The 18,849-nt window shown below is 44.0% G+C and overlaps 1 long non-coding RNA gene across 1 annotated transcript in view; it reads right to left on the minus strand.

Moving 5' to 3' along the window:
• Positions 1-224: 224 nt before the first annotated feature.
• LOC122216826 overlaps positions 225-18,849 on the minus strand; it is a 40,875-nt gene continuing 22,250 nt past the window's right edge. Inside the window, exons 2-3 of the long non-coding RNA XR_006201141.1 lie at positions 9,113-9,177; positions 225-366 (exon numbers count right to left, since the gene is read on the minus strand). This is a non-coding gene — a long non-coding RNA (uncharacterized LOC122216826). The remainder of the gene's footprint in view (positions 367-9,112; positions 9,178-18,849) is intronic.

Consider the following 18,849-nt stretch of genomic DNA (forward strand, 5'->3'; position numbering starts at 1 on the left):
GCTAACATCTTTGTGCAGATGGTATGTCTTCTGGAGAGCTGACCCCAGTCGGTCCCCAGTCTGTCCTTGCGCTGACACCTGCCTCCACCTCAGGTATGTAACCTCGGCCATGCCTCAGTTTCCGCTCAGATACTCCTCTCACATAAAACAGGATGACCCCAAATTCCTAGGAGACACGCGACTGTATGGAACTTTCCGGTTGTGTGCATACTTCCTACCTGCCATCGAGTGATATTTTCGAATCCGTTCCTTACGGGAGTGCAAATAGGAGGCAGTAGGACTGAGAAGTGGATGGTTCCCTGGGCACAAGATTCTGGCCGCCTTTTCGGTAGCATCTCCCATCGGGTAATGCAGAAACAGCACGTCCTGGAAACAAACGATCTGGCAGTCCTTCTGAGGACCGGAGGTCAGAGGAAAAGGACCTCTGTAATAATAACTATGGATTCCTTTCCATAGAATTTCAATGCTCCAAGGATTTTCCAATGCGGACCTTTTTTTTTGTCTTCACAACCAAGAAAGATTTTTCCGTTTGTTTGTTTTGTTTTGTTTCTTGTACTTTGGTAGCTATAGTAACAACTGGATAAATTTTCATTAGGATGAGCAGTTAATTGTCCTAAAAAACGTGTATTGATTACAAGAGTGATAGAACATAGCATGCATAATTAGATATTCACAAAAGGGATCATTCTTCCAGGGGTCAACACTCAGGGAATGATGCAGCATTTAAATGAGAGATCTTATTTTAAGAGTAATATTTGTGGTTTTTGCTCATTCAGCTAACAAATATGTATTGAGTGTCTTCTACAAGCAACCAAAAATAAATGTGCCTTTCCCAAGTCTGGCTGTATGCACATCGTATATAAATAACACCTAATGTTAGATAATGCAATTTGAACATCTTCTCCACGATCTGATTCATCATAGGATCACTTAGGAGGGGTGGGAGGGAGGATTTATAGAAAGGGTATTTGACTACCATTCTAATCCTGCAGGGTCCTTGCCTTTCTAGGACTCAAGTACCTATATGAATCGTGTTATCTTACATAAGAGTGTACTTCATAACCTGTCCTCGATGGGAAAGTTCACCAGGGCCTTATTGATACTAACCTATACTCCTTGGCTGAATTAAGCCGAAAAGAAACACGGTTCAGAATTCCAATGCCTCTTATGGATCTGCAAATGCAATAGTGCACACCACGCGAATACTAGTCCCCAACCTCCCAGGCAAGAAATCCAAAGGAGCCCACGCAACTTACGTAACAAACTGCAGACTCACTGAGGCGGCTCAGGTGTAAGCGAAGCGGTAATGAAAATGCAATACTTGATCGAACAGTTTTCCGTGCGGGGCCTGCAGGTCCTAAAGGGCAGGCGCGCACATAATTAAATATCAAAGAGTGCAAGGGACTCTGAATGCCTCCTCCTCTATGTCTCTCTGAGTTACCACTAGATGAAAAAGATTGTATCTCAGAAACAAGCATCTAGGTAAACAGGGAAAACCAGGTAAAGCAAAGTCGGGGCTACACGGTCAGATGCGCAGTCAGAGGGTGTGGCTGAGACACCACAACAACAACCCTTAGCCAGCCCTGAGCTAAGCTGGCTCGCGGCTCCCATCAGCCTGGCCGCGATGCCCCCATGGAGCCCAGCCCACGCTTTCCAGACTCTCCTCCACAGGGTCTTAGCCACTCACTGCTCACCTCTCTCCTCTCATGCTGGTCCTTTCCACTGCCTCCAACCTTGACACACCCACCTCTGCTCCACGCAAGGCATCCGTGCTCAGACGTCAATATCATCCCCCTTTGTTCTGTGCCTGGTGGACAGGCCAGTCTCTCCCACTTCGAGGCTCATTCCTATCCTCCAGAGACTCCAAATTTTCTCCGAGGAAAAACAGGCAGCTGGAACCAGGCAGGAAATGGTGCATCTACAGAATGCATCAGACAGGAGTTCTAGACCAATAGCGTTAAACTGGGTTCCCACGGATCCCTGGGGTTAAACTCAGGAGGTTCAAGGCACTAAAAATATATCTGACTTCCATCATTCCATGTGTTAGCCAACATTCTCCAGAGAAACAGAGTAAGATGTGTGGCTGTGTAGAAAGACATTATTAGGAATTGGCTCATGTGATGATGGAGGCCAGTAAGTCCAAAATCTGCAGGGCCAACATGGCTCAAGATCCAAGAGAGACAATGGTACAGATGAAGTCTGAAGGCAGTCTGTTGGAAAATTCCCTCTTGCTCAAGGAGGCTGGTCTTTTCGTTCCATTCAGCCTTCAACTGATTGGATGAGGCCCACCCACACACCAGAGAGCAATCAGCATAATCAAAGTTTGCTGATTTACAAATCAATCCCATTCAAGAACAAATTAACCATCACATATCACAACATCGCAGATCTAAAATTCAAAGATAAAGCAGTACAGGGGCACCTGGGTGGCTCTGTCCCTTAAGCATCAGACTCTTGATTTCAGCTCAGATCATGATCTCACAGTTCACGAGACTGAGACCCGCATAGGGCTCTGTGCTGACAGCATAGCCTGCTTGGGATTCTCTCTCTCTCTCTCTCTCTTCCTCTTTTCTGCTCTCATGCACATACACATGCATGCCTTCTTTCTCTCTCTCTCAAAATAAGTAAATAAACATTAAAAAAAGATAAGACAGGGGCGCCTGGGTGGCTCGGTCGGTTAAGCGTCCGACTTCGGCTCAGGTCATGATCTCACGGTCCGTGGGTTCGAGCCCCGCGTCGGGCTCTGTGCTGACAGCTCAGAGCCTGGAGCCTGTTTCAGATTCTGTCTCCCTCTCTCTCTGCCCCTCCCCTGTTCATGCTCTGTCTCTGTCTTAAAAATAAATAAAGGTTAAAAAAAAAATTAAAAAAAAAAAAAGATAAGACAACACAGTTTTTTCAAAAAAACAGAGGACACTCTATTCTTGCCCTTAGGATAGGGAAATATATTAAATAAGACACACACATACAAAAAGTGTTATGCAAAAAGAAAAAAGATTTAAAGTTATTTTCTACTACTCTACATTAAAATTAAGAATTTCTGTTCCTCAAAAGACAATTCAGAGAGCGCAAAGGCAATGCACTGGACAGAAGGATACACTTGCAGTAAATCTATCCAATGAAGTATTCACATCCAGAAGATATTTTTTAAATGTCTATGAATCAGTAAGAAAAAGGTAGATAACCCATTAGAAAAAAAAAAGGGACCAACCACTTGAACAGGCGTGACACAAAGTGGCAATCTAACTGGCAAACAGAGAGCATAACTCTACCCTCTACCAGAATAGTAAAACGAAGAAGGCTAACAATTCTGAGTCTGGAGAGTGTGTAGAGCAAAGCAAACTCTCACACAACGGTAATACAAATTGACATAAGTGGTTTCAGAAACCCGTTTGGTGTGTACAAGTAAAGGTATCCATTTGTGTGCCCTGTGACATAGTGACTCAGCTTGTCCATATAAATCCAACAGAGAGGCAGCACATCTGTACCAAAAGATTTGCAGAAGAATGTGGATAGCTGCACTTTTCATATTATCCAAAAAACCTGGAAATAACCCAAACGCCCAAGAGCAGAATGGAGAAATAAGTTGTGGTAAATTTCAATGAAAATAAAAGGATCTATAACCACACTGCACATGGAGGAATCTCACAAACGTAAACCTGAGAGAAGCCAACACCAAAAGAATAACGACTGTGTGATTCTATTTGTAACAAGCTCAAAAGCAGGGAAACCGTATCCGAGGTAGCAGAAGTCAAGAGCAAGGCTCCCCTTGGGGAAGGGGCTTCCGGAAGGGCTCTTTTTCTGAACGTGGTTGCAGAGTCCATGGGTGGGTTCACTTCATGTTCGCTTTCTGAACATATGCTACACTTAGATTTTTCACGAAACTATCAACACAAACATTATAGAAGATACGGGGCAATAAATGTTATGTCACTAGGGGTAAAAAGACAGGAAAATCTGAAGTCAAGATGGCGTACTACTATTAAGCCCACTAGGTCTGTAAGGCTGCCGTGGAACAGTAACAACTGCAGAGTAAAATTGACTTAATTTGCATATACGCAGACAAGGTGTGTGAGGCATCACGTGTTGATTCTGCTGATAGATGCCTGACAGGTGAGTTAAAGGCCTTCTTGGTATCTCACTTTTCCTTGTTCTGATAAGGCAAAACAACGTTAATAATTTAGGAACAAACGTTCCTGGGGATAAGAAAGTCTTCAGTGGACTTAATTTTTAAATGACACTCACAGATCACCTAATCGTTTTCTCTCAATTGGTATCTGGAGTGGAACTATCTGTGCCTCTACTCAGTTCGGCGGGTCTCCTTCATTCTTTAATTAAAAGAAGATTAAGTTAGGTACCCAAACCTCAGAGGGAGGGTAAGGAGATACTCACAGCCCTACAAGAAAATGTTATTGGGTCCCTCAACTCAAACATTAATGGAGGAGCGAAAGATCATTCCAGTTCAGAGACCTGACACATATTTCTTGCTTCAATATAGTTTTAGTACATTTTATATAATTTACTATAATTTTTATTTTAATACAATTCACCACACAATGCAATTCATTGCATACATAAAATTTACCGTTATTAACCATGTTTAAGTGTAACCGACGGCATTAGGTACATTTGCGTTGGGCACTCATCCCCACCATACCTCTCTAGAACTTCATCTTCACAAACTGAGGCTCTGGCCCCATTACCACTCACTCCCTACTTCCCCTCCCTCAACAGCCTCTGGCAACCACCATTCAGAGGAATCATACAGCACTGTCCTTCCGGGGCTGGCTTACTTCACTCAGCATAAGGTCCTCAGGGCTCATCCATGCTATATAGCAGGTGTCAGGATGTCCCTTCTTTTTACGACTGAGTAATGCCCCCTTTGCATGGAAAGAGCACATTTTGTTTACCCGGTCATTCATGGATGAGCGTTTGCGTGGTTTCTACCTTTTGGTTACTGCGACACATTTTTAATTTGAGGCTCTTTGAAATGAAGTGAAGATGGTCACAAACTCTTAGACACTCTTTCCGTGGGAAGGTGGGGTTGATGTCCCCGCCGTGGAATCTGGATGGGCTCGAGAACTGCTTCACTGGTACAGTAGAGCAGAAGTGAAATGTGCCACCGTCGGTGCCCAGGCTGAAAAAAATGGAGGACTTCTTCCTGCTCACTCTGGGACTAGCAAGCTGCAGAGACCACATGATGTATGTAGGTGTCCTGTCCACAGTGCCAGCCACGCCCTGCTTTCCAGCCATCCCAGACAAGGCACCAGACACGTGAAGAAAGACACTGGGAGTCCTCCAGACCAGCCCCGCCACCAGACGTAGAAGGAGCCCAGTCAGAGCATCCATAGTCCAAGAATCCCCAACCTGAGCCATATCCAAGTTCCTGGCCCATAAAATCTTTAGATATAATAAAACAGTTATTTTAAGTCACTAGGTTTTGGGATAGTTGGTAATACAATAATAGACAACCAGAAAACTTTTGGCTCCAAAGTATCAGAAAATGCCTGCAGCCTTGCAATGGGATCTCCCATGAAAGAAGGGATGTCAGACTTTTAAATACCCAAAGGAGGAGCACCTGGATGGCTCAGTCGGTTAAGTGTCTGACTTCCGCTCAAGTCACGATCCCGTGGTTCATGAGTTCGAGCCCCGCATCAGGCTCTGTGCTGACAGCTCAGAGCCTGGAGCCCGCTTCGGATTCTGTGTCTCCCTCTCTCTCTGCCCATTGCGCTCTCTCTCTCTCTCTCTCAAAAATAAATAAACATTAAAAATAAATAAATGAATAAATACCCAAAGACACTCCAGAGAAGACTACAAAATATCAGGTCCATCCCAGGCTGGTTAGAAGGAACATCCAGATCACAGGAAACATTCTAGAATTGTGGCCCTGTGGCCCTGAATTCGCTCACTCATTGAATAAAGTTGAATCAGTCGCGTGTCATGGGCCAAGCATCGTGCTAAGCACTGGGTAATGAAGGTGGATAAGTCACATACCTGCCCTCGCTCTCCCCGATCTGCAGTTCTGACCAGTACATCACCACCTCAGCTGTGTCTTCGCTGGTCCATCATCCTCCAGCTGCTGGCTCCTCCCTCAGAACCAACAAACACACTCACAGAGACAGCATCTTGCTGCGGGCCAGGACGGTCTCTGGGCTCTGCTGATATACTTGAGTGTGGCTCTGATACCACATACCTCTCCCAGACAAGAGTCGCTTCACCTGTTCTAAAAAGAAAAGAAAGAGAAAAACAAAGCTACAACCAGGTGCTACTTAAAAATGGCATTTTCTAGTATTTTCTAGTCCCTTGTGTTGGCTTCATCTTGATCAGACTACGAAAAGTTACCCATTGTGCGTTTCAGGATTCATGAGTGGGATGGAAACTCACTGTTACTTCATAGCCTAGGAGAACACGGTGAACTCAAAGGGAAAACTGGCCATAATACCAGCAGCTCTTAGGAAAAAGAAAAGCATTCTGACTTTTCCCAAGTAGACATAGTGAACCAGTTGTTTTTAATAGGGTTTTGACTGCTTCCCGAGCTTGGCGTGCTCAGGTCACCACGTTTAGATTTGTTTTATTGCAGAAGGAAGGCCAGCGACAGCTTGCTGGGGGAGCTCGCTTCCCTGATGACACACAGACTCGTTTGGAAGACTGGAGTCTGCACCTCCCGGTTTTCTCTCCAGGCCTGCCACACAGCTGTGAGCAAGGACTTCCATGCCTGGACTCAGCCCTCTTGTGGTGCTTCTGGATGTAGCCAGCACAGTGAGGAGACCCCTTCTCACGTGCAGCTGAGTGTTGAGAACCGGTCTTGCTGAGATGAGCCAGCAATGGGCTGGCAGGAGAAATTCCTGAGCGCAGACTTGCCCGTGGAACAGCAGTTTTCTCTCCTTCCCCGTTCTACTTGCTCAGCCCTGATAGAGACACATCTTTCTTTTCTCTTATGCACAGGGCGCTAGGAGAGGAGCTGTGTCGTGAACCTAGCTCGTTTTATTCCACTTTCAGGGGAATTGTGAACAGTGATTTGTATTGCGAACGACTAGAATGTGCCTAGCGACTCCTCATCCCAAGTACCCTAAATTCAAAAGATGGGGCTAAGTCACTCCTCTTAGATGGGGCTAAGCCTGCCTCTAACGGCCCCATAAGCCAGGCAGAACTGACACATCCCGAATATCATCACTGCTTTCAGGTGTGTGTGCTTTCAGACGCACTGCCACATCAACCCTGCCACACGACACCCCCTTCGAAATAGACCAAACCCAAATGGAGCATAACCCCGTGGCCTTTGGACACAGGTTGGCCTACCAACCTTGGAAGCATGTCTGTAACCACATGGGCTCCCCTCACTCCACGGGTACCTAATCAGCCCCTCCACTGAGATTCCAGCATCCTTCCCAACAGAATCATTCCAGGTTATGGGTGGTAGATCTCTCCCAAAATAGGTTTGTGATTAATGTGCATATTAAGCAGAGGAAAATGATCACTGACAATCCTTGGCTTGATTATTAAGTAAGGATGGTGATAAAGACTTTTTTTCTTAACTCTTCAGTGGGAGTCCCCAGCCAGGTCCCTCAACTTGAAGGTGTAAAGATAAGCGATAACTGGTGACAGACGTGTGAAGATGATGGATTTAGAGTCCAGGGTGCCTGAGGGTCAACCTTGGCCACAGTGATCACTAGCTATGGAACCTAGGCAGTTCCATAGCTGGAACTGGAGCCACATCTCCTGGAGCCACAGCCCCTCCTCTGCGAAAAGGAACAGTGATATGCTTCTATACAAACGTTCTGGTCAGGATTACGGTTGGCCCAAAGTACATACACAGTCATTGAATCACGAGATGTATGTTCACTACTAGTAATTTTACCATCATTGTCAGCCTGTAAGTTTTTCTTAGAGTCTTATTTTATTAGCTGCCGCAGACGATGAGTCTGGAGTTCTCTCTTGTCCAGCAAGAGAACGGATGCAGAGTTGAAAACGAGAGAGGCTAATGTCCGGGAGGAGACAAGACCCCCGAACAGGGGTTTTGTCTCCATATTTATTAAGCTCTCAAGTTATTACCCTTGTGGTGAACGTGAAGAGAACAAGATCTTACCCACGTGAATGTGGAGAAAACAATCAGATAGTAATCATTAACTTGTGCGTGTAAGAAGCAACAGGTCTGGGTGGCAAGTGGAGTTTGTGATCAAAGTATATTGGTTTCAGATGGAAAGTAATTTCCTGCAGGTGATATAACAAGGTACTCGTGATTCCATTACAATATCTTGCTAGCTGACCTCTGGCGTTTTCACCCCGTGGTGGTAGCTTTCCACCCTAAGCCTTTTTCTAACGCATTTATGTAAGTAGAACCGATTTCCCCACAATTAACAACAACAACGTGTAGTATTAACAGAAGGACTAATGGGTGACTGGGACTTTCATTAAGGGACATTATGTATTATTGGATCGAATTATGTTTTTCTTGTTACAGAAAGATGTCCCACAATGGCTGCAGCAAAATAAAAGCTGTTTATGTAGCAAGAACTGGGGTTTTCTACCCTGGTCCTCCAGGTGTCCCCTGTAAGGGAAACCAAAAAAAAAAAAAAAAAAAAAGCAAAGATGATTCTTTTAGAAATTGACTCCTAAGGAGGCCTCTGGACTTTGGATGAGGTGGGCAGGGAGAGCAGAGGCCAGTTCCTAAAAGATGACCATCTTTTAGGTGACGGAAATGGAGAAGATGAAAGGAGAAGGAAAGGAAGATTTTCATCTTTAGGAGAAGATGAAAATATTCTCATGAATAAAAGTCTACGTAGAGGGAATAAGAGAATCTGCAAAGCCAATCAGTACTAAATGTTCGGTGATTTAACGATATTCCACCTTCAGAAATTACTGTCAGGCGAAGGCAGAAATGGGAGAAGTCTGGGGGTGAGAAGACACAGACATTCCTGTGTTTTCCTGTCTGCTGCCTATTTCTGCACATTCACCTGGGTCTCAAAGACACGCTTTCCAAGTACTAAAAAGCCTGAGGTTGTGACAGAGGCGCTGCTCCCTGGTGGCAGCGGCGCTGTACTCAGGGTAAGAAGGGAGGAGAAAGCAGCGACCACACCTGGTGGTTGGCGCAGGTTGAGGAAGCAAGGGGGCTCACCTGGGGCGCTTCTTGCACCAGACCAGCGTCCCAGGTCCCACGTGTGGAGTCACTCCGCTGTGCACCTGAAATGAATTGACATTGTAGCTCACCTATACTTACGTAATACTTTTCACATATAAAATAGCTTGTGAAGAGGCCTTCCTGGGCTTCAGTCACGCCGTCCAGGTGCCTGATGGTGTGGCCAGCACCTGGCAACCGGTGCGTAGTGGGCGGAGCCCGCGAGCGGCGGTCCCAAGTGGGAGGAGCCTGTGACCCAGGATCCACCTGCCTACCAGTCCTCATCCCCTCTGGGACCTCGGCAGAAGCATCCCTGTCGTCTGCGCTTCCCAGTTTGGGAGAAGGCCCTGGGACTCTCCGACAGGGGAGAGCCACAGCCCGCAGCCCTCCTGTTTCACCCACTGGGAGGAGGTGCCAGCATGGGTCCCCCAAAATGCCTATTGCAGGAAGAAGGAGGGAGAAAGGCGAGAATAAGAGGTGGCAGGTGTGGAAGCACAGAAGACACAGAAGAGGGAGCGAGCCCAAGGGGAAGCCCTTTACCTTGCCTGAAAAGGTGGGCACCTGTTCTTGTCATTGAGGATGTACCCGCACCTCTAGTGTTCTCCGAGGCGTAAGTCCCTAGGAAGACAGCTGAGGGACACAGGCATGCCCTTGGGGTCTGAGCCCCCACCACCACCCCCAAGCCCTGGCGCCATGCCGTCCCCCGGATCTATTTCCTATCACAGGCGGCTTTTAGGAGTCTACCTGAAAAGATTCCAAAGAGGAGTAGCCTCCTTGAAAATACTGAATACATTGGGAAAAACAGTCGGCCTAATTGCTGTTGCGATGTCAGTATTTCAAATTTTTACCGCTAAATGTTTATAAAGATTTTAGACCTCTGGTGACAGCTATTCTTTAACAAAATACATGGTAATGAATACTTGCGAATGGTTCCTGTCTCTTTTCCCAAATAAATATTTACCCTGATTCATGCTCATGTTAACGCAAAGATTTTTCTCCCTCCCAGTCCCGAACACCATGACTTGCCCCAAACAAGAATTCTTGTTGTGATCAACTCAAGCCATTGGGGGGGAAATGTGTCTTTTTATTTAGCTTCTCAGGTGCTAATCAATTGCTAATTATCTTTAACCATATCGACCTTCTCCCACTGTTTTTGCCATATAGATTAATGAGTGACATTATAAGGAGCACAATTTCATGCATTGAAAGGAATGGATTCATGCATTATTCACTCCACATAAATACATGCACTTTTATTTGGAGCTTTCAAAGATCGTGGAGAGAAACACCGAAGAGAGATACAATCTGACAAAGGCAAGAATTGGGACAGGAAAATTAGTTTCAATAGAAATGGTGAAAAATAGACCAATCTGTGGAAATGAAACTGCTAGAAAGAAAGGAAGAACATGGGGAAAGAGGAAATAAATGACTCAGTGTGTGCATTAAGCTCCTGAAGTGTGCCTGGATGTCGAATCCCTGAGTCTCGGGTCACATTCCACTCCTCCCTACTGCATCCCCATGGGCACACAGGCAAGTCGAGGCCCCCCTGAGCACTCTAGTGATACCCCCCGCGTTGACCCCATGCTCTCTGGCTTTCTACCCTGTGAACAGATTCAATCCATTTCAGGCATCAGAAAATACTCTTGCCTGAATGAAAGGAAGGGTAAATGAAGATAAATGACCTTCTGTGGGCTCTTTTCCCCTGATTTCCCCCTTTGTTTTCTATTTGCCACCTAAGGAAGGTGGAGAAAGCTGATGTCAGCTCTCAACTAAGAATAAGGCCTGGCCCCTGTGGTGTCACAGAGAGAGGATAAGAGGAAATCCAAACTGAGAGTCCAAAACAAATCCTCCAAAAGAGCTGTGGTCTAATAAAGAACATAATTGGTCTTTTCCCTCATGCCCAGCACAGTGCTTCAAAAACCCTTGGAATTTCCTGAGTAATAGTTGTGTCTTTGTTATGTTAATAAGGCGACTCAGGTTATTCTCCTGGGGGTTGGTCCCCAGAAAGACCCAGCTCCTGAGTAAAGGGCTGGAACTCTGGGCTGCCCAACCCTCCTGAGAGGAGAGAGGATCTGGAGACTGAATTCAATCACGTGGCCAATGATTTAATTAATAAAATCCCAGTAAAATCTTTGGACACCAAAGCCCAGTGAACTTCCTGGTTCATGACCACATTGATGTTCCTGGAGGGTAAAACACTCTGACTCCGTGAGGAGGGAGCATGGGAGCTCTGTATCCAGGACAAAATCATTCTGGAGGGAGAGTCACAGCCCACTCCACATAAGATGCCCTCAGATCAAAGTCTAAACATCAACATACAGCCAAAGCTCGCAAAACATGAATCCCCAGGAGCAAGAAGACACAATGGATGGAGGATTGACATCCCCAGGAACTTTAGAGAGCTCAACAATAAATCTTAAAACTACCATAGAATTAAAATAGTTGAAGACTCCTTCAAAAACTTGAAAAGCAAAAACGCTACGAAAAGAACCAAGAAACTTTGTAAAAATACAAGGTAAATGACTGAAAAGTTACCGACTGAGTTAAATAGCAGATCGCTTAAGAGCAAAGTGGTGAAATAGAAAGTAGGATTGAAGAAATAACTCAAAATGCAGCCTATAGAGACAGGAAAAAAAAAAGAGATTGGGCTAAAGGGATTAATACAATAAGAAGCTCCAACAGTTGGGGTGCCTGCGTGGCCCAGTCAGTTGAGCGTCTGACTTCAGCACAGGTCATGGTCTCATGGCACATGAGTTCGAGCCCTGCACGTTGGATTTTGCATCTCCCTCTCTCTCTGTTCCTCCCCCACTCTCTCTCTGTCTCTTTCTCTCTAAAAAGTAAATAAGCATTAAAAAACTTCTTTAAAAAGAAGCTCCAACAGTTGTTTTACCCTAAAAGAGAGAATGAAAAAAAGCAAAAGGCAAATTAGCAAAAAGAAAAAAGTAGTTAGTGCTCAATATTTTCCAAAATTGATTAAAAACATGAATGTTCAGATTTAGGAATCACATGTCCTGTGTTCTGTGTTCTAAACTGGCTCCCAATGATACCTACCTCCTGGTATTGATGTCCTGTGTCACAGCATACCCTCGAGTGTGATTTAGGCCTAACAAGGAATTGTGGGTGGCCTTGGGTCCATGGCCAGCAGGAAAGAGCTGTCCTCAGTCCAACCTCCCATGAGGGTCTGGGAAGCACATTCTGCCCCAGTTGGGCCTTGAGATGACTGTGGTCCCAACCAACACCTTGACCCGCAGCCTTGGGAGGGAGTCTGGAGCACAGCAGCCAGCTAAGGAATGCCTGGATTCCTGACTCACAGAAATAGCGAGGGAAAACACGTGCATTGTTTAAGCCACTAAGTTTTAGGGTAGCTTGTTATGCAATGGTGGCTAACCAATATGCATCCTAATAAATAAACATAAATCTTCACTGGATCACTTCACAGCAGAAGTTTGGCACAGCGAACACAAAGAGAATGTATTAAAAAAAAAACTGAGAAGAAAAAGATAGAGCATCTATGAAGAATCAATATTAACATTCCCATGCCAGATGATGACAGATCACTAAATGCAGAGAGAAAATATTCTCCACCTAAAACTCTACAGTAGCTACCATCATCAGTGAATGAAGGGAAATAAAGGCATATCAGAGGAAGACTGAAACAATCCACAAATCAGAGATCCTTGCTGAATGAATCCTAAAGGATGCACAACCAGAAGAAGGACACTGAACTCAAGGGAAGGAGTAAAACAAATCAGGGTGGGTTAGGAATTGGTAAGCATGTGGGTGTCCGTTTAAACAAACATTGTCTATTTAAAATGGCGGTAGTAAGGGCACCTGAGTGGCTTGGTCGGTTAAGTGTCCAATTCCTGGTTTTGTCTCAGGCCATAATCTTGCTGTTCACAGGACTGAACTTGGCATCGGGCTCCTTGCTGACAGCACAGAGCCTGCTTGGGATCCTCTGTCTCCCTCTCGCTCTCTGCCCCTCCCCCACTCATGCTATCTCTGTCTCTTTCAAAATAAAGAAATAAACTTTAAAAAATAATAATGAAATAGTGATAGTAAAACATTTCAGGAAATTAAAAACATGCTGGAACAGAAATATTGAAGAAAATACATGTAAGACAAGAAATTAAAAACCAGGGTGAAATATTCTTAAGTTTTTATATGGTTCAGCAGTATAGAAATACTGAATAACGTTAGACCTTGTTAAATACAGTGTGCCTATTTTAAAATACAATAAATAATAGAAATGGAATAAGTACACTATAAATCAGTGAAAAGAGGTAAATAAAGAAAATGCAACCGAGTAGAAAAGAAAAATACATATAAGAAGTAAAAGAATGATAAATAGGAAGTTTAAATAAATCCAAACATTTATCACAGTAATAGGACTCTACTTACAAGTTTCAGTGACAGACGCAACTGGAATTTAAATTTTAAGAAAAAAAACAGCTCTATGTCATTTAAAAGTCACCTAAAATAAAACACAATGACAAAGGAAGTTTGAAGTGAAGTGAAAGGTTGAGGTAAAGTATATATAAAGTATGCCTAATACTAAGCAGAAGAAATACCTTTAATGGGTGGCCTAAACCATATGGCCTCATAACCTTATATAAATACGAAAACCTATACCAAACCTACAGGTATTTGAAAATAGGTACCGAAAAAGTAATAAGGGAAAATGGTCCAACGTATAGTCATGGTGAAGATTTCAACATGCCCCTCTCAGCAAATGATAGAAGCAGAAGAAAAATAATAATTGAAGGACAGGGAAAATATAAACAAAGCAATAAACCAGCTTAAACTCGTCAGCATATCTTGAACTCCAGCCCAACAATTAGAAGATACATTTTTTCCAAGTGCAAGTGGAAGTTTTACCAAAAATGACTATGCCCCAAGTTGCACAGAAATTCTCAGCCAATAGAATTGAATCAGTATCGTACCGCCTGTGTTCTTTGACCATAAAGCAAGAAAATTAGAAGTAAATATCCAAAAGTAAAGCAAAAAGAAAGCCATATATTTAGAACCTAAAAGCTTCCAAGAATCGGTGTACACAAAGCTTTGTGAGTCAGTATTTTTCTCCTCTCCTAGAAATCATAAAAAAGCCATAAGGAGAACAAAGCCATTTTGCCGACTCCATTTTTGTTTTACTTACTGGTGACACTGGGAGGCAGAGAGACCCCAATCTCAGCTAAACAAATTAGGGGAAAAGCAGCCAAAAAGTCTGCTTGATCTCAATACAGGATGAAGACATAAATAGAAGGACTAGGGTGGCAGACCATGATATATATGTCATATGCCCCCCAGACACCAGACAAAAAGATTCAGTTGGTAGAATTGTGTCAGTAAAGCAGAAGATTGGGAATTAAAGGGAATTCATTGAATTGTTAATCCTCTAATAGCTGGGAATTTTAAAATATTGCTTGCAGCTAACACAGTAATTAAAGCATAAAAACATAAAATAGTACCAAGACAAAATATGAATAATAATATTAATAAATAGAAAATAAGCGGGGGAGGAGTAGGAATGGGGGGCAGAGCCGAACAAGCTAATTTTATCATTGTTCTGAGAAGGGCGCTAATATATGTTATTTGAGGAAATAGAGTTTTGAGGCAGTTAGAGAACGGTGGGAAAGAAATCTTTGAAAAAAAATACCGACGTTCCTAATTATCAAAATACTAAGCCCAGAAACAAAGCAAACAGGTCACGTAGTTAATAATGTATTTTTAATAGACCTTATTTTTAGAGCAGTTTGCGTTCACAGCAAAATTGAAGGGAAGGTACAGAGAGTTCCCATGTACCCCCGCGCCCCACATGCACAGCCTCACCTGTGCTCAGAATCAGAGTGGCGGACTTGTCACAATGCCCAGAGGGTACCTTTGTATGTACCTAGTTTATGGTGAAACTGCTCCTCATCCTCCCTCAAAAGTCATAGTTTACCTTGAAGTTCACTCTTGCTCTTTGAACAAATACATAATGACGTGTACCCACCATCATAGCCCCACACAGAGTATTTCCACTGCCCTAAAATTCCGCTCTGTTCAGCCTCTCTCCCTCCTTACTCCTGGCCAACACGGATCTTTTTATTGTCTCCATAGTGTTGCCTTTTCTAGAATGCCACGTAGTTGCAATCACACAGTACGTAGCCTTTCAGATTGGCTTCTTTCACTTAGTGATATGCATTTAAGTCTCCTCCATGGCTTTCCATGGCTTGCTGGCTCCTTTCTTTTTAGTGCTGAATAATATTCCATTGCCTGGGCGGACCACAGTTTATTTATCGATTGATCCACCGTAGGACATCTTGATTGCTGCCAAGGTTTGGCAATGATGAATAAAGCTATAACTATAACTAAAAACGAATCACTATAAACATTCACATGCTGGTTTTGGGGTGCACCTCAGCGTCAACTCATTGAGGAAATACCAAGGGGTCCAGTTTCTAGATCATATAATAAGAGCGTATTTAATTTTGTAAGGAACGGTAAAACCATCCTAATGATATTTTTTAAGCACAAAACCAGCAAAACAGTAAGTAATGTGATACAACGAAGATCGAGGGCCACTTTCATATCGATGGATTTAAAAGGGCTGTTATGGGAACCAGAGTTTCAGATTGGACCACAGAGCAAACCCGAGACAGATTATAATACAACACTCTGGGTAATAGCGTTGCATCAAGCAAATGCCGTGCAGAGATCCCCAATGCTAACGTCCAGAGAACATTCGGACAATGATAAACTATGCAAGGAGCGTCCGTCCAAAGGAGGCACTTTATAAAGGCACAGGGTAAAATGCATGGTGAAGAAATAGCAGTTGTGAATGCCTACCTACCAGATAATTAGCAGCAAGATCTCTAAAGTAAAAGTAAAGAGAGGCCAGAAAAAGGACACAGAAGTAGTAGGTGTGGGGTACTGTATCTTTGACTTCCCACAGTCTCAGAAGTATGTGCCTAGGTGTAGTTCCTCTAGAATTTTCCTGCTGGCTGTCCTCTGAACTTCCTGGATCTGTGGTTTAGGGGAAATTCTCAAGCATTATTGTTTCAAATATTTCTTCAGTGTCTTTCCCTCCTTCTTGTAACGCCATTATGTATATGCGAGACCATTTGTGGTGGTCCCCAGATGGATACTCTGTTCCAGTTTTTTTTTTTTTTTTTTTTTTAGTCTTTTTCCTCTTTTCCGTTTTGGAGGTTGACATATCCTATTGACATATCCTCCAGCTCAGACACTCTTTCCTTGGCCGTGTCCTGTCTACTAATAAGCTCATCAAAGGCACTCTTCATGTCTGTTACTATGTTTTTGATCTCCAGCATTCCTTTCTGGTTCCTTCTTGAGATTGCCGTCACTGCCCATCTGCTCTACTATGCTCTTACCTGATCCATTAGAGCTCTTGGTGCATTAATCATAGCTATTGTAAATCCCCAGTCTGATAATACCAACACCACATCTCTGCCATATCTGAGTCTGGTTACGAGGCTTGCTCTCTCTTCAAACTGTGTGTTTCGCCTTTTAGGATGACTTATGAGCTTTTCTTCATAGCTGGACAAGGTGTACTGGGTACATGGAACTGTTATAAAGAGTCTCCTGGTAATATGGCAGTCAGGGCTGGGGGAGGGGAAGCATTCTGGGATTAGGGCTTGAGTGAGCCTGCACTGTGAAATTTCTGGACTGTGAAATTCACGCGTGCTTCTCAGTTTGGGACGGGGGGCTCCCCCCCTTAGGTGGGACGGGATGCTAGAAGGGGCTTCATAGAGGATGAAAGCATCCTTCCTCCAGATTATTTAGGCTCTGATTAAATGAATTCCCCTGGGGGCAGACATTGTTAAGAAGAACGCAATTTCTGACATGTTCCAAAGTGGTTCCTGTCCCCCTCCTCCTGCCGTAAGCATTAAGGGACTTGTCTCTGATATTCCCAGTGAGAACCTGGTATAGCTCCAGAAGGCAAGACTCACAGAGGTGTGGGGGCTCCCCAGTGACTGGGTCCTCCTGAGTGTCCTGTCAACTCTGAGCCTTGAGCAATTCATTAGTTTTTCCCACCCAGCCCTTGCTCTCGCAGAGGCTCCAGCACATGGATTTCTGCTCTAGTGAGTTCTGATTCTCAGCTGCCTGCGGGTCTTGCCAAATATGGGCTTGTGGTTTGCAGGGTGCCCTCACTTTCCTTCCAGATCCAAGAAGAGTTGCTGACTTTGCTGATTTTCAGTTTGTTCAGGTTTTTACTCTGTGAGAATGTGACGAAGGCTTCTCAGCTTCTTACCACTAGACTGGGAACCGGAAGTCCTTCCCTTGGTGTGGAATACATTACATTGGCCTTTCTCGGTCCATAACCAATCAAATACACCAAGCAATAATAATAATGTATATAGAAAAACTCCTACATAATTAATAAGGTACATCTTCCTGATATATCTTAAATTCTGTACCCTATTTATAGAAAATAAGTTTCCTTTTAAGTGCCATGAACATTCTTCCAACAAAAGACCATTGGTTAAGACTCATTATATGACTTAATAACCAGTGCACTAAAGGTGGGCCATTCGGCACATGGTGTGTGGCCATATGGAAGTGCATAAATAGTACACAAATAGTTACAGGTTTCTTTCTAGAATAGTCAAAATCAGTGAGACAGAAAGTAGAATGGTGGTTTCCAGGAGCTGGGGGAGGCAAGAATGAGGACTTGGTGTTCAGTGGATATAGAACTTCAGATGGGGAATTTAGCCGTCTGGAGATGCACAGTGGGCAACAATGTGAATGTACGTAATGCCACTGCCATGCACGCTTAAAATGGTTAAAACGGTAAATTCCACGTTTTGTGTATTTTATCACGACTAAAAAAAAAAAAAAAAAGACTTCAGTACTTCGATCTTGAGTGACTGTGTTTTTGGCTCAGGGCACATAGAGGGAAAGACCACTTTGAGCATTACTGGGAAGGGGTGGGCTCATTCATTCAGTCACTATTGTTGAAAGGCCTGTTTCACACTCACTCCGCAGTGGGTGTTTGACAATCCATTTGGAGGACAAGCCAGGAAAAAAAATCAGTTATAATGAAGAACAGGAAGTGCTGTGGGAGGAATAAGTAGAAACAGCACACTGAATATGACTAAGAGGACCTTCCCAGCACCCAGGGACAACTGTATACACAGTCTGCACGGAGCGCGGTGAACCTGGCTGCCGGCAGGACTTCTGAAGAGGGGACGTGATGGAGGAGGGGACAGCGTGTCACCTGAGTGCTATTTTCAAGCTTCCATGTGTAGATGAGACACTTGCTTAAAATTTGGGTCTTTGAGGGGCACCTGGGTGGTTCAGTCAGTTAAGCAACCGACTTCAGGTCAGGTCATGATCTCGAGGTTCGAGGTTCGTGAGTTTGAGCCCCACATAGGGTCCTGTGCTGACAGCTCAGAGCCTGGAACCTGCTTCAGATTCTGTGGCTCTCTGCCCCTCCCGTGCCTTCTCTCTCTCTCTCTCCCTCCCTCTCTCTCTTTCTCTCAAAAATAAATAAATGTTAAAAAATAAATAAAATAAAATTGGGGTCTTTGATATTCTTCCTATGGTATATGAGCTTGGTTTTTCCTCCAAAAGAAATGTGCAAAATATTTTCTCCCTTAAGCCACAAGTAGGGAGCCTCATTAATAATGTTAGCTGGCTTAATGCAAAATGTGGGTTAGTGACCTGGAAAGGGCACGTCCCACACAGCAGCATCTTCTCCTTTTAAAGATGACGAGAGCCTTCCTTTCTTGGCGCCCCTA

The sequence above is a fragment of the Panthera leo genome, chromosome B1 (genome assembly GCF_018350215.1).
Source record: "Panthera leo isolate Ple1 chromosome B1, P.leo_Ple1_pat1.1, whole genome shotgun sequence".
Taxonomy (NCBI): domain Eukaryota; kingdom Metazoa; phylum Chordata; class Mammalia; order Carnivora; family Felidae; genus Panthera; species Panthera leo.